Raw genomic sequence first — 16,776 nt, 5'->3', positions numbered from 1 at the left:
GCTGTTTTTCATCGCCAAGTGTGGATTTGTGCCCCCTTGCCTTTCTTCTGGTAGTAAACCCTGCTCTTGCAACCACAGGTAGACTTCAGACTGTAATTAGACAATCGGGTCACTCGATTCTTTTGGATAGTACTAGCCTCACACTAGAAAATCAGAGCTTTTTCTGGGCTTGTATACGGCTTCCTTGGGCTTCCCTGGTGGTTAAGATTGGAAAGAATCTGCCTGCAATGTAGGAGATGCAGGTTTGATCCCTAAGTCGAGAAGATCCCCTGGAAAACAGCATGGCAACCCACTCCAGTGTTCTTGCCTGGAGAATTCCATGGACTGAGGAACCTGGTGGGCTACAGTCCACGTGGTTGCCAAGAGTTGGACACGACTGAGCACAACAACAACAAATACGGAAGCTGAGGATGGAAATTCCTTCCTCTAGGGTGGAGGTGCTTGGAGGATGAGGATATGGGGGCTTTTAGGTGCCACCTTCCCGGTAGGAGGAGCGCCCCTGCTGAGTGGAGCCAAGTAACAACCATTAGAGGTGATAGTTCATGGGTAGGGGAGGGGCGGGGAGGGAGGGGAGAAATCCTGGTTCCCCTCATAAGATCCTCGTCCCTACTTCTTTCATCTGACCTTAACGCTTCCATCGTATCCTTTTTAACACACAGATCCCTAAATCCCCTGTTTGCCTAAGGTAGTGTGAGTTGGGTTTCTGTGACTTGCAACTGGAAGAATCCGGACTCTTTAAGTTGGGAGTTCAGGAGACAAGGAAGGTTGAGTGATAAGAGGTGAGAAGTATTGAAAGCAAAAGGAAGGCAGGATGGAGCAGTTCTATCAAGTGGGCACTGCTGAAGCCAACTTAACCTCCTCAAAGTACATCCCCTTGAAGGGAGCAGATGACGCGGTATTTACCTCCAGATATACATCTATTTAGCAACATAATTTTCGGTCTTATTAGCCCACTGGCCCTCCCATAAATATATTTCTTCTTCTCTCCTCCCCCCATCCTCACTGGGTATTTTCAAGTTAAAGGCCCCCCCAGTGTATGAATCCCCGACTCTGGGCCGGTGGCGCAGTGGTGAGTTAACTGCTCATGCCGCAGCCTGTAGGATGAAAATGGGGGAAACGCCCACAGAGAGGAACTCATAGTAAACACGGTTGGAACTGCCCAGAATGGGAAGCGGCTAATATTCAAAACAAACACAGCAACAACAAAACCAGACCAGCCAGGCTCCTGGCTTACCGGCTGCAGAACAGAATAATGTAGCTTTTGGTACCCGGAGGCGTTCTTGTCCAAAGGAAACAGTGCTCAGGATAAGTAAGCAGTGGACAGGCAGCGGGACGAGAAAGAAATTGCTGGATTACTTGTGTTCCCTGTGGCTTTCTGATAGAGAAAGGTTGTGCCCATTAGAAAAAAGGGCAGAGGTCCAGGGGCCTTGGGGTGGACCCGGAGGTAACAGGTGGCCGGGGAGGTGTGCACCAGTGGGTCGGGGGGCCCGGGACAGCCCCTGCTGAGCCCCACGGCCCTGCCTCTCCCGGCCCTTATGTCATCACACACATTCTAGCCTGGTGTCTCTCAGAAGCCCTGCCGTCTGGCTGGAATACCCTGGGAACCTGCCCAGGCCACAGAGCTGGCTGAATCTAACTTGGATGATGCACTTTCTACCAATTTCCCTTTTTTTTTTTTTTGTTACCACCCAGGATGCTGGCCTCGCTCACCAATCATCCCATTCTTGTTCAAGGAAACCACAGGACAGAGGAGCGTCCATGCCTCTGCACCTGCTCGTCTTGCATGTGCGCCCGGGGTGAGCGTGGCCGGTACAGAGCTGCGGACGCGCTGAGACCCCGCACGCTTCGCTCCCCCTCGCCAGGGGAGGCCGGAGCCCTGGCACACAGGCTCCTGGAAGTGCAGCCCACCTCCCACTGTGGGTTCCCCCTCCTGTATTGGTCCTCCCTTCAGCCTGCTCTCCCTGAGAACCTACTGTGTGCATGCGCTGCATTAGGAGACAGGGATTCCAAGCCCTCTCTTAAGTGTTAATGTCTTAATAGCAGCGGCTGCCTGTGGAGGGTTGATTTTCTTTACTGACTTTCCGGATACCTGCCATTCTCAGAGCAAGCTGGTTTTTCTAGACCTGTTTTGGCACCAACGCAGCTTATCATCTCATCCTTGTCAACAGATGCTTCCTAGCTGTGCGAATATACTTAGAAATAAATATATGGTTCCGCTGAAATGCCAATAATCAACAACAGCAGCCATCTTCTTTGGGGGCTTTTCTGGCAAGAAAAAAAAAACAAAACAAGTGGTCCCGGTCTGTTATCTATTGCTCCTAAGGGGCCGGTGGAGAGAAACAACAGAAATCCAGAAATTCTAATTCCAAGAGGGCTTCAGGTGCTCTGGCAAGAGCCAAACAGGGCTTCTGGTAATTTCCATACCCCAGGTGGTCCCTGCCACCCTGGACAGCTGTGCCACTGTTCCCAGCAGCAGGGAGCCAGTGATCAGACAGTGTGGGCCTTCAGAAACGGTCTTACAACAAGGCAGGCTTTTGCAACTCCCCAGGCTGCTCCAAATCCCCAAGATGGAAAAAACAATCTGTATGTCATTATCCAGGCTTGAAGCGCTGTTGGCAAATCCGAGCTTCTACGTATTCTGAATCTTGCAGCCAACCCTGGGAGTCTCGGGAAGACTCTACGGAGGAAAATCTGGTGGTAGAAAGGAAGGGGGAGTGGAAGTGCATGGACACCCGGTGGAGAAGAGAGCTCAGCCTTTCTCCGTCTCTGCCTCTCACTGCCTCGGGCTTCTGCACTCTCCTTCCTCCGCTTGCTCTGCTTGGACACGCTCTTCCTTCCTCCTTTCCTTCCTCCTTTCCGCTCCATCCCGCAGGAACACCCTTGTTACCCCTTCATCACTTTTCCAGATGATGCAGTCTTCTCAGGAAGCTGGAAGAATGCAGATATGGAGACGGCAGTGCACACCTGCACGTGACTGTATCCACAGGAAACACTAGCAGGACCCGGGGCCACGCGCCCGGGCACTGATCTCCACTGGGTGGGGGGCGCATCCAACTGTCCTCGGAGAAGCGAGGAAGGAAGACGCTGATGCTTCAGGACAACGTCTTCAAGTGAGGCCATTTTTGTTTTTGTTTTTGTTTTCTTTCTTTTCCAGAAAGACGAATGTGACAGTGGGTCCTGGGAGAGTCCTTGTGTCCATAGCAGCTTGACCAGAAAGGCAAAGGCAATGACTCAAAGAAAGATGAGAGGGAAGAAAACTCCTTAAACCCCCAGCTGTACGTGGTCTCGACCTGGAAGCTGCCGCTCAGCTGGAATAAAAAAGGAATTCTGGGAAGGACCCAGGGATTCATCTGCAGACCAGACTGTTAGGTGCGCTGCTGGGCGTGGCTTCTACAAATCAAAGTTTGCTCTTAAGTGCCTTCACGGCAGACAGTTTCACGAGCGCTGCATTCGTTTTAGGCATCGCGTCTGCTGGCCGCTCCTCCTCCCGGCACTGTGGGTCCTGTGGGGTGTTGGACCTCAGCTCGTGGTGGCTGAAGCCACTTACTGAGAAGGGCTGTGCGGGATGTCCTACAATATGTGGGACAGCCCCAAAGAATGAAGGACTTCTTCTCTTTTTCTTTTTTAAAGGGCAGATGATTTCATATTTAAAGTTAGAAATTCACCTCACCAAAATGGATACCATCCATCATTAAAGATGCGTTAACCATCAAAGATTTTGAGTTCCAATTTCTGTGTGTGTGTATGTTCTGTGGCAGAGTTTTCCTTTTTCTAAATTTTTAATTGAGGATAATTACTTTACACAACTGAGCACACACATGAACGCATGCATCAAAGTGAAAGTGTTAGTCGCTCAGTCGTGTCCCACTCTTTGTGACCCCATGGACTATAGCCCACCAGGCTCCTCTGTCCATGGGATTCTCCAGGCAAGAATACTGGAGTGGGTTGCCATGCCCTCCTCCAGGCAATCTTCCTGACTCAGGGATCGAACCTATGTCTCTTATGTCTCAAGCATTGGCAGGTGGGTTCTTTACCACTGGTGCCACCTGGGAAGCCCATGCATTATAAATACATGTAAGCATTTTACTACTTTATTGGTTTTTGTACTGTAGTCAAGCCTTGGCATCTGCATTGAAAGATACAGCATTTTATTTTAAATTAGTTAAATATTATTCCTCCTTTATGACCATTTTGAAATTACCTGAAATTATATTTTCGTTAAAAAAAGGATGTATATGTATAGACTATTATTTACTTCGTTTTAGGCTAGTCAAAGGAATATGCATGTTTTATTGAACTGGTGTTGGTTCCTGGCAATTCTTTTTTTTTTTTTTCCTGCATTCAAGCTTTATTGTATATGTAATGGCTTTTTCCTTAAGCACAGTTTTACTTTTAAATTAATTTTTATTACAGTATAGTTGCTTTACAATGTTGTGTTAGCTTCTGCCTTACAGCAAAGTGAAACAGATATACATACACGTATACATATATCCCTTCTTTTTTCAGATTTCCTTCCCAGTTTCAGTCACCACAGAGCAGTGAGCAGAATCCCCTGTGCTGCATGACAGGTTTTCATTTGGAGTTCCCGGCAACTCTAAGAGTTTTACCTCGAGTTTGTCATTCCCAAGCGTGGCTGGCTGTCTCTCAGTCTCTCCTGTGGGGTTTTCCAACTAGTTCAAGTTCCAGCCAAATCTGCTGACCGAAAGCTGGGGTTGGAGCTCTTATATCCGTGCTTCTTAAAACCTCCCCACTGATGAGTCTGATGCCCAGCTAGGATTAAGAATCACACGATTACCCTGATTTGCTCTTTTATGGCCTCTACTATGTAAGCTCTTAGAAACATGGACTATATCTTTAGTGAAAAGCGTCTTATCCCAATGCTGATCTGCTTTGAGAATTTCCTTTCCAACTTCCTCATCATGTTGTGGTCCTTTATGCTTCTTTTCCCTTTCTGGCTGGCTTGATTAGAATGGAGATAACTCTTAGGATGACCATGGAAGTCACCCAATTAATACTGCAGAGTCCTTGCACAACCACACGGAAGAAGGCTCTGGCACCAACCTATTCAAGCACCCAGCGATATTACGTAAACAAGAAACAAACCTTCATGTGTTTGCACCATTATACATTTTGGAGCCTATTTGTTATAGTTGTCCTACTCTAAGGCAAGATGAGAAGTATTTTATGACTTACTGACTGTATCAATGAATAAATTGTATAAATCAGATAAAGTCAGAGTGATGCTTGGTACACCTCCTTTTGTTGCCATTTTCTGCATTCCTAAGGCCTTAGGTTGCATGAAAGTGAAAGTGTTAGTCACTCAGTCAGGTCCGACTCTTTGCGATCCCATGGACTGTAGCCCACCAGACTCCTTTATCCATGGAATTCTCCAGGCAAGAATCCTGGAGTGGGTTGCCATTTCCTTCTCCAGTGGATCTTCCTGACCCAGGGATCGAACCTGGGTCTCCTACATTGCAGGCAGATTCTTTACTGACTGAGCCACTAGGGAAGTCCTTAGGTTGCATAGTTATAAATTATAACACAATGTGGCAATATTGGCATTTGGGAAGAGAAATGATTTATAACTCAGGTTGCATATTTATAAATCATTTCTCTTCCCAAATGCCAATATTGCCATATTTTGCTATAGAAAGCATGATCTAGATTCTAGAACCACCTCATCATCTCCTGTCATGCTAACCATTCATTCTGAATACTAACATAATTCATAGCAGCCAGTAAGTTCAAAGAATCAAGAGGGAAGCCCAGGATGTCAGAATGTTTAGTTAGTTATCATTCAAAGATGCAGCCCCCAACATTATTAAGTCTTCAAAGACTGCACTGTACCATGCAGGAACTGACTTCTCCTTTCATGAATTGAACAAAAAGAGTATCGCCTTGAGCAATATTTGTTCAGAGGCAGGAAACGTCCATCCTCCTACCAGTGTGTGATTATTTACTAAAAGGTGAAGAACTTTTCATAACTCCCAGTCCTTGAGCAAATATGTTTACTATTACTCTAGCCTTTGTAAGATCACACACTCCTCCAGTCATCTTCTAAGTGGTCTCATAGTGAGAGGGATCACAGTGAAGATAAGTATTCTTGTCATAACACAACAGGGACCACAGCAGTCCTTTCATTTTGGCATCACTTTATAATACCCACAAGTACTCCCTTGGCACCGATGACTATGAACTCATCCATGAGTGATTCAGTGACATTTATCAACTTAGCATGATTTTTAGTGAAATCTAATAGATATTCTACTTAGTATATCCATGCCTTCACACTGACTCACAGGACAACTCTTTAAATGATTTCAGATGGTGAAACTGATGACTTGATTTAATTGACCTGAAAAGAAATCTCCGAAGTGTACTTAAAAAAATTTTTTTAGGAATTCCCTGCCGGTCCAGTGGTTAAGAATTCACCATTGCAGGGGATATAGGTTCAATCCCTGGTCTGGGAAGATCCTGCATGCCTCAGGGCAGCTAAACCTGTGCTCCACAATAGTTGAGCCTACGCTCCAGAGCCCATGAGTCACAACTGCTGAGTCAATGTGCCACAAGTACTGTAGCCCTCGCCAAGAGCCTCTGCTCCTCTGCCCAGCAACGAAGATCTAGCACAGCCAAAGTAAATAAAATGCTAAAAAAAAAAAAAAACCCAACAATTTTAGTGGTATCCGTGTGTCTCACCCCTATACATAAAATCACTGTCTTTACTTTTTGTAATAAATATTCCCCTAGTCTTATACCTTTTAGGATGGAGCCATTACGAATCTATATTGCTGACCCAAGGATCAAACCCCCGTCTCCTGCATTTCAGGCAGATTCTTTAGCACCAGAGCCATCAGGGAAGCCCTATATTGCTTAGGGGCCTCCTTTTTGTTGGTTATGTCTGTAATATATGAAGAAACAGCCAGGTTTCCGATTTTCCTATTCCTCAGTCAATTGCTACCTTTCTGATATCAAGAAGAAGACAGTTTGAAGAGATAACTTGATGGAAAATGGGTGGCCTGTCTAACACAATGGAGTTTGTTCACCAGTTGCATGTGGAACTCCTACTCCAGGTGAGCTGGCCTGGTCTCAAGAGGTCTTGAGGGTTTCTTTTTTTCCCCAGAAAACGTAGGTTAGAGCAGTCTGAATGGATTTGTTTCGCTGCGTCTCACCTCTTCTCACTTGCCATTTCAAAGACAACGGAGCGATAGCGCAGAGCTGGAAGCAGCTCTTTACACACACAGGAGCAGACTTATTTTCCAAAAATGACCACAGCGATATCTCCCATCCAACATGGGTTTCCACAGTGTGATCTTGGCACTCCTGTCATGGAGATGTGTGAGTTATGCCCCTCCCTAGAGGCTGGGTGGACCCGTGACTTGCTTGCAATCAGTAGAATGGGATAGATGACACTGCCTGGCTTCCAAGGTACAATATGCTTGTCATATAAGGCATACAGCTTCTGCCTGTCAACTGGGACACTTGCTTCTGGAGCCCTCACGGCCTTGTAAGAGGTACCGTGCAACAGGCCACGAAGAAGCCAAGGCCACAGATAAGCATCACAGTTGACTATTGGCTGACGTTCCAGCCGACAGCCAGCATCAGTAGGCAGCATGTGAGCAAAGACCTTTAAGACGTCTCTAGCCAATGACTATCAAGTTACTCTTAGTGGATGACCCTCACCTGAGGCCCCAGACATGATGGAGAAGGAACAGTCCATGCCCTCTGTGCTCTATTCAAATCCATGATTAATAGAATCCAAACCCTTTTTTCTCTTTTTTTAACCGTTCAGTTTTGGGGTAACATATTACACGGCTACAGTCAGCAGAGCACACCTAGGTGTCTGCATGAGACAGGCAAAGTAGAGACTAGCCTCCTGAGCTGGTGCATCAAGAGATAAGACAGCTTTTGAGTACTTCCTACTCCACATGAGGAATCCTCCCGACTCCTGATGCCTCAGCCCTGCCCTGAATCTCCACTCTCGTTAGTACAATGGTCAGGGCTTGAGCTCATCCTATCAGACTCTATGCACAGTTAACAAATTTCATAGGAGGTATTTACCCCTAACAACTGCCCAGTTGATGGTCAAAATAAGTGGGTCTTCCCCTAACTGGCAACCTCATATATCGGCACCCTACTTTCTTATCAGAGGATTTCCCAGGTGATGCTAGTGATAAAGAATCCATCTACCAATGCAGGAGACATAAGAGACGTGGGTTCGATCCCTGGGTCGGGACAATCCTCTGGAGGAGGGCATGGCAAGAGAAGAGGACACTCAAATTCTCAGCTGCAGCATCCTTATCAGGTGCTGGTTGTAATAAATAGACCTTGTAGAGATTTGCCTAAAGGAGAGTTTTTACATTGAACAACTAGTCTATTTTATTTTATTTTTATTAAAAGCCGGTAGACCTTATAATGGAGTGTGTTCTCTTTGCTTTGGCCCAGAGAAGGAAGTTGAGAGCCAAATTTGTGGCCCACTCTAAGAACTGTATAAGTGGACTTCTGTGTGCTAATCTGACTCCTGAATTTATTATTTTCTTCACATTATTTTCCCTTTTTTCAGATTGTGTCAATTACTGCCTTCCTCGTTTTATATCACATGAAATTGAGTAGGCCATTTCAAATCCTTTGTGGAACAAAGGCAATACATAAACAAACTAGTGAACACCCCACCCTCCTCTGTCAAAGCAATAAACAGGGTTAGTGTCAATACAAATGTTTATAAAACATCATTAAACATTCATCTGACTTAACCGCAAAGCCAAAAAAAATGATATATGATCTAAGAATATACAGCTGGTTGAATGCACAAGTTCTTGTCATCCTGAGTTGAACAGAACTGTTTAAAAATCCTGTGATGATCCACGCTGGCCACTGTGAAGTGACACCTTCTTGTGTGATTGTAAAGGCCACCCCTTCTGGTTTGGGTTTGCATGTTTATCTTCAGAGCCACAGAGATTCAGATATATTCTCTCCCCTTTTCCTAGATAGAGAATGAACATGGTGAAATGGCTGACACTTCTCACTGATTATTTTGAAAAAGATAATTACTGTCCAAAATTACTGTTTCAGAAAGATAAGTGGACATGTAGATGATACCTATTCTTCAGATATATCAGTTCCATCATTTCAAGAGAGCTCTGCAGTAGATGAAAATTGTGTTGAAAAAGTGTCACATGACTGACAGGTCTGCCTTGTTTCTCCTTAACAGGGCCTTGTGAAAGGATGTATTACATTGTAAAAAGAAGACACAGAATTCTAGAACTGTGGATTTAATTTAAGTTTCGTGGTTTTTCATTTGGAGGAACAAAATCCTTTTCAAAGAGTGAACTTCCTGTGAAACTCTCACATAGAAACTGAATGAAGTCAAATCTCTCTGATTAAAGCAGAAGAAATGAGGAAGGGGAGAATACAGGTTGGTCCCTCAGCCTCTCCCTCTCTGATTCATGCCCCCATCCTCCGGTGACCGGAGGAGGCTCCTTCTGACACACAAGGCTCAAGCAGAAGGTTTAAAAACCTCTGATCTCAGGACCATGAGAAGACAAGCCACAGACCGGGAGAAAATATTTGCAAAAGACACATCTGCTAGAGGATGCTTAGCAAAACAAACAAGAACCTGAAACTCAACAAAAAGAAAATCAATGACCCAATTAAAAAATGGGCAAAAGACCTGAACAGAGACCTCACCAAAGAAGAGACAGAAAATAAGCCAATAAAAAGATCCTTCACATCATATGTCAATTGTTGTTGCTAATGTTCAGTCGCTCAGTCCTGTCCAACACTTTGCGACCCCATGGACTGCAGCACACCAGGCTTCCCTGTCCTTCACCATCTCCCGGAGCTTGCTCAAACTCATGTCCGTTGAGTCGGTGATGCCATCCAACCATCTCATCCTCTGTTGCCCCCCCTCCTCCTCTTGCCTTCAATCTTTCCCAGCATCAGGGTCTTTCCCAATAAGTCAGCTCTTTGAATCAGGCAGAGAATTGAAATGAGAACTAACAGTGAGATACACCTACACACCTATTAGAAGGACCAAAATCTAGACGCCGACAACAGCAAATGCTGGCAAGGATGTGGAGTAGCAGAAACTCTCACTCATTGCTGGAAGAGATGAAAAATGGTGTAGCCACTTTGGAAGACAATTTGGCAAATTTTTACTAAACATACTCTTTGCATATAAGCCAGCAATTATGCTCCTTGATAGTTACCAAGATGAGTTGAACATTTATGTCTACACAAAAATCTGCACATGGACATTTATAGCACCACTATTCATAATTGCCAAAACTTGGAGGCAAGATGTCCTATAGTAGGTAAGTGGATAAGCTGCGGTAAATCCAGACAATGGAAGATTATTCAGGGCTATAAAGAAATGAGCTATCAAGGCATCAAAAGACATGGAAGAATCTTAAATTCATATTACTACGTGTAAGAAGATAATCTGAAAAGACTACATAATGCATGATTCAAACTACATGACATTCTGCAAAAGACGAAACTAAGAAGACAGTAAAAAATATCAGTGGTTTATAGGGGTTAGGGAAATGGGTGGGATGAATAGAGCACAGAGGATTTTTAGGCCAGAATGTCCTCACTGTCTTAAACATCATACAGAGTGGAGACTACTCTGTACAATACTGTCCTGAAGGATACATGTCATTTTGCATTTTTCAAAACCCACAGAATATAGAACACCAAGCACGTGCATGTGAAAGTGACCCTTAAACTACAAGCTTTAGGTGATAAATGTATGTAAACATACGCTTATCAATTTGAACAAATCATTGATACATCTCTGGTAGGGGATTTTGATAGTGAAGGCAGCTGGGGGTGGGGCGGGGATGGGGTTACATGGGAAATATCTGTACCTTTCCCTCAGCTTTACTATGAACCTAAAACTGCTCTACAAAATAAATTTTACAAAGAAATATTTTTATTAATTTTTAAAATTGAAGTATAGTTGATTTACAATGTTGTGCCAATCTCTGCAGCACAGTAAAGCGACTCAGGTAAACACATATAGAAATTCTTTAAATAAATATTTCTTTTCTTTTCTTTCTATATTTTTCTCTTGGTCCACACTGCACAGCATGTGGGATCTTAGTTCCCTGATCAGGGATGGAACCCATGACCTCTGCATTGGAAGAGGGAAGTCTTAACCACTGGACCATGTAAAAAGGCCCCCTACGATCCACTCATTATTTTACTTGCTGGGAAACAGAGGCTCAGAGAGATTAAGGAGCTGGGGCTAGTGGATGCTGTTGCTGGGAGGGTTTTCAGAGAGAACATAAGGCTGGACTTGCCAGAGGTCACCCTGTGGGCATAAATGGCAAAGTTGGAACTAACACTCCAATTCCCCTCATTCCCAGCCAGTGGTCAAAGGCTACACAAAGAATTTCCTAACTTTCAGTTTGTGAGAAACTGGAAATGACTGCCAACAAGAGTCTCACCTCCAGAGATATTTGAGAAAACTAACAATCTCCCTGGGATGATTTAGGAGCACTCCAGAATTTCCAAATATTAGGTGCAAGATGGCATGGAGCAGAGGTGCTGATGGACTGAGGACTCCTCTGCCTCTTTAATTAAGAATGTTTTTCAAGATGTTAACAATGGTTACCTTTGTGTGGTGAAACTGATTACTTGGGAGTTTATTTTTCTGGGTGGCTTTTCTGTATTTTCCAAGTTCCCTGCCTTGGGCATGCATGCCTTTCATAATCTGGTGAAACAAAATGCTATTGCGAATATAAAATCAAAGTGTCTTTCACTTCCATTATTTCACAAGCTTTGTCAACGCCTGGACTGATGAGAGGGAAATCCGAGCTGATGAATGGATATCCCAAGGACTAAGGAGCTTGCTGTAGAGATATTCCTTGTTACTATTTTCATAATATTTCTATCGTCTGTAAGGCTGTTCACATTTCAGAAACTTCTAAGTTTGCCATTTTGGCAGAAAATGGAACTAACAAATTTGTTACAAAAGCTTCTGAGAAAAATTTTCTTAGTTGGAAATACCTCCGACATGCCATCCATAACCTGAGTTACTTGTCTAAGTACAAAAAAAGATCAGTTTCAAAAGACTGGTAACCCCATCTTCCTCCAGGACTTGCAAGTTGAATTGCAAAGGAAGCAGAACATTAAGGTCTTACTAGAAGGAGCTGAGTGCCTGGCTTTCACTGAATATGAAGGTTATATTCTCTCACTCAAAGAGTAACATCTGCTCTACCAAGAGTAAGTAAGAGCAGATGCTTCACCGTCTAGATGAAGATGAATTTTGCATTCTGGATTGAATTGATCAGTATTGTTGCTGCCAATTTTAAAAACTAAACGACTGTTGCTGCCAGTGCCCCCTCCTGGCAATCATGCTCAGCTCCTTGGTCCAACAGCCCGTTGTCTGACCGCTTCCAGTTGTAAGAAGTGGAGACTAGATTACACTTAGTCCTTGGGATCTGTGAGATCAGACAAGGCATTCTTGGAACCAGCAGTTTTCTTGATCACTAGAGCAGGGCACAGCTAGAGGGGCTTTCCTGGTGGCTCAGATGGTAAAGAAACTGCCTGCAGTGCAGGAGACCTGGGTTTGATCCCTGGGTTGGGAAGATCCCCTGGAGGAGGGCATGGCAACCCACTCTGTATGCTTACCTGGAGAATCTCCATGGACAGAGGAGCCTGGCAGGCTACAGTCCATGGAGTTGGACTGTAGCCAGACATGACTGAGCAACTAAGCATAGAGCAGCCGTGGGGTCACGTGGTAAGCTGTTCGTCCGAGCTGGTTATTGACAAGGAAGGGCCATGTCAATCACACAAACCCAGAGCCCAGAGCACATGAAAGCCTTGGGAGAGCCAGGTTCTCCTTCCAGAGGTGAGATTTTGAAGGGAGGTTAAACTTACAGCCATTCAGCCTCTTGGCTTTCTGTTTGTAAATACCCCTCAATAAAAACAGTGGCAAAGGGATCAAAGGCAGAAGGGAAGAAACTAAACGCCAGCCCTCTGTGCATCTTGACTGCCTGGAGCAAGAGTTCACCAGCACTGTGTCTGTGCAAGTCATAAAACTGAAAAATGATGCAAAAAACAACTACACACATAATAGATCATAAAATGTGGTAACATTCTCTGAAACAATAAATTGCTTCAAAAGGAGTGAGCTTGAGATTTTTGCAATATGATGTTTATAATATGCTCTGTGTAGAAACTCCTGCCTGGGGGTCTTCACAGCTTTCGGGGCCGTAGGCAATATGTATGAAAAGATTTAATGAACCTTATACTCTTTTACTAATGCCAAAGAAACTGAATGGTTCTATGAAGATCTACAAGGCTTTCTAGAACTAACACCAAAAAAGATGTCCTTTTCATCATAGAGGACTGGAATTCAAAAGTAGGAAGTCAAGAGGTACCTGGAATAACAGGCAAGTTTGGCCTTGGAGTACAAAATGAAGCAGGGAAGGCTAACAGAGTTTTGCAAGAGAACACACTGGTCATAGCAAACACCCTCTTCTAACAACACAACAGAAGACTCTACACATGGACATCACCAGATGGTCAATACCAAAATCAGATTGATTATATTCTTTGCAGCCAAAGATGGAGAAGCTCTATACAGTCAGCAAAAACAAGACCGGGAGCTGACTGTGGCTCAGATCATGATCTCCTTATGGTCAAATTCAGACTTAAATTGAAGAAAGTAGGGAAAAGCACAAGACCATTCAGGTATGACCTAAATAAAACCCCTTCCAATTATACAGTGGAAGTGACAAATAGATTCAAGGGATTAGATCTGATAGACAGAGTGCCTGAAGAACTATGGATGGAGGTAGCTCATCTCACACGGTAGCAAAGTAATGCTCAAAATTATCCAACCCAGGCTTCAACAAGTACGTGAACCGTGAACTTCAGATGTTCCAGCTGGATTTATAAAAGGCAGAGGCCAGAGATCAAATGGTCAACATCTGTTGGATCACAGAAAAAGCAAGAAAGCTCTAGAAAAACATCTACTTCTGATTTATTGACTATGCCAAAGCCTTTGACTGTGTGGATCAAAACAAACTGTGGAAAATTCTTCAAGAGATGGGAATATCAGACCACCTTACCTGCCTCTTGAGAAACCTGTATGCAGGTCAAGAAGCAGCTGTTAGAACCGGAAACAAAACAGCAGACTAGTTCCAAATAGGGAAAGGAGTACGTCAAGGCTGTATATTCTCACTCTGCTTATTTAACTTATATGCAGAGAACATCATGAGAAACGCTGGGCTGGAAGAAGCACAAGCTGGAATCAAGATTGCCGGGAGAAATATCAGTAACCTCAGATATGCAGATGACACCACCCTTATGGCAGAAAGCAAAGAAGAACTAAAGAGCCTCTTGATGACAGTGAAAAAGCTCGCTTAAACTTAACATTCAAAAAACTAAGATCATGGCATCCAGTCCCATCACTTAGTGGCAAATATATGAGGAAACAGTGGAAACAGTGACAGACTTTATTTTCTTGGGCTCCAAAATCACTGCAGATGGTGACTGCAGCCATGAAACTAAAAGAAGCTTGATCCTTAGAAGAAAAGCTATGACCAACCTAGGCAGCATATTAAAAAGCAGAGACATTACTTTGCCAACAAAGGTCCATCTAGTCAAAACTAGGGTTTTTCCAGTAGTCATGTATGGCTGTGAAAGTTGGACCATAAAGAAAGCTGAGCACTGAAGAATTGATGCCTTTGAACTGTGGTGTTCGAGAAGAGTCTTGAAAGTTCCTTGGACTGCAAGGAGATCAAACCAGTCAATCCTGAAGGAAATCAGTCCTGAATATTCATTGGAAGGACTGATGCTGAAGCTGAAGTTCCTACACTTTGGCCACAGGCTGTGAAGAACTGACTCACTGGAAAATACCCTGATGCTGGGAAAGATTGAAGGCAGAAGGAGAAGGGGACAACAGAGGATGAGATGGTTGGATGGCATCACTGACTCGATGGACACGAGTTTGAGCAAGCTCTGGGAGTCGGTGATGGACAGGGAGTCCTGGCGTGCTGCAGTCCATGGGCTTGCAAAGAGTCGGACATGCCTCAGCGACTGAACTGAACTGATGGGATCTTCTTCACCCACGGATCAAACCCTCATTTCCTGCATTGGCAGGAAGTTTCTTTACCACTGATCTACCAGAGAAACACAAGCTAGTGTATGTGTGGTGCTAAGTCACTTCAGTTGTGTCTGACTCTGTGCCTCTGTGCGACCGTAAGGACTACAGTCTGCCAGGCTCCTCTGTCCATGAGATTCTCCATGCAAAATTACTGGAATGAGTTGCCACGCCCTCCTCCAAGGGATCTTCCCAACCCAGGAATCAAAACCACATCTCTTACTTCTCCTGCATTGGCAGGCAGATTCTTTACCACTAGTGCTACCTGGGCAGACCCTAATATACAGTAGCTTATAAATCAATGAAAGTGAATGTGTTAGTCGCTCAGCCATGTCTGACTCTTTGGGGCCCTATGGACTGTAGCCTGCCATGCTCCTCTGTCCATGGGAATTCCCTAGGCAAGAATACTGGAGTTGGTTGCCATTTCCATCTTCAGGAGATCTCTGTCTTTCTTTCATTAGAAGAAAAATGGAAAGAAAAGTAGATATAAAGTTAAAAACTCAGAGAAATTAGAACCAAGGCAACCCTCAAGCTACCCCAACATACAAAAGTAGCCATCCACTCCCTTCAGGAAAGGATAGCCATCCAATCCCTGCAGGAAAATGTAGGAATCCACTCCCTGCAGGAAAACATAGCCATCCACTCCCTGCAGGAAAGCACCGAAGAAAGCTGAGGCTGATGCAGTGTTCAAGGACCAGGACTCCAAACAAGAGGCAGAGAGTTTGTTTTTCCATCTTTCTTTCAACCCAAGTGAAGCAGGCAGATGTAACCGTGGGCCCATGCATGAAAGTCAAGGTCCAGAGGTAGGTCTTCCAACTAAGTGTAGGGATGTCTCGTTTAGACTGAAAACTTTACAGTCTGAATTTCCATGGAAAGATTTAAGGAAACATATATATTCCATTTTGGCTTTTACTTGTTCAGTGAGTAACATGTAGGGAAAGGAAACTCCATTAAAAAACAATATTGTAAAAAAAAAACAATATTGCATTTTACTTCTGAGCTCAATAAATTAGTGGGGGTTTGTTGCTGTTTTCTCATGGTTTCCCTCAGTTCAAGGGTTGACACACTTTTAGATTTACAGTTCAGTGTTCCAGGCATGAGGGCAGACAGAGGACACTTAAGGCCCTTCCAAATATAGGGCCTGAGTGTAATTCTCATCCTATGATTAGAAGAGGGAGATCCTGAACACCATAATCCCTGTACAGTATTAGGTTACATAATATTTTCCCTATTAAAAGTAACAGACTATATTAGTAATGATGATATTAGCTCATGTTTTAAAGCTATCTTGTTATATCATAACAAACCTATAGGGTTAATAGGACTGTTTAGAATTATTATGCCTTTTTAAAAATATTTATTTATTTGGCCGCACTGGGTCTTAGTTGCAGCATACTAACTATCAGTTGCAGCATGTAGGATCTAGGTCTCTGACCAGGGGTCGAACCTGGGCCCTCTGCATTGGGAGTGCAGGGTCTTAGCCACTGGACCACCAGGGAAGCTCCTAGAATTATTATACTTATTTTATAGTTGAGGCAACCAGGGAAGAGCAGTCCAGTGGCTTCATGTGAGTTTAATGATGCAGCCAAAACTACCCCCACCCTCCATGCCTTTCTTCTGCCTCTAGCCAAGGCCAACTCAAGCTAAAGCTGAAGCCTCCTTCT

General features: G+C 44.2%; 1 protein-coding gene across 4 annotated transcripts in view; it reads right to left on the bottom strand.

The window, feature by feature from the left end:
* The window catches only part of ESR1 (estrogen receptor 1), a 272,302-nt gene that overhangs the window by 10,079 nt on the left and 245,447 nt on the right, over positions 1 to 16,776 (bottom strand). The gene's annotated exons all lie outside the window — the stretch shown is intronic.

The sequence above is a fragment of the Cervus canadensis genome, chromosome 33 (genome assembly GCF_019320065.1).
Source record: "Cervus canadensis isolate Bull #8, Minnesota chromosome 33, ASM1932006v1, whole genome shotgun sequence".
NCBI classification, from domain to species: domain Eukaryota; kingdom Metazoa; phylum Chordata; class Mammalia; order Artiodactyla; family Cervidae; genus Cervus; species Cervus canadensis.
Note: the sequence above shows the minus strand (reverse complement) of the source record. Positions and strands in the feature narration are given on the sequence as shown.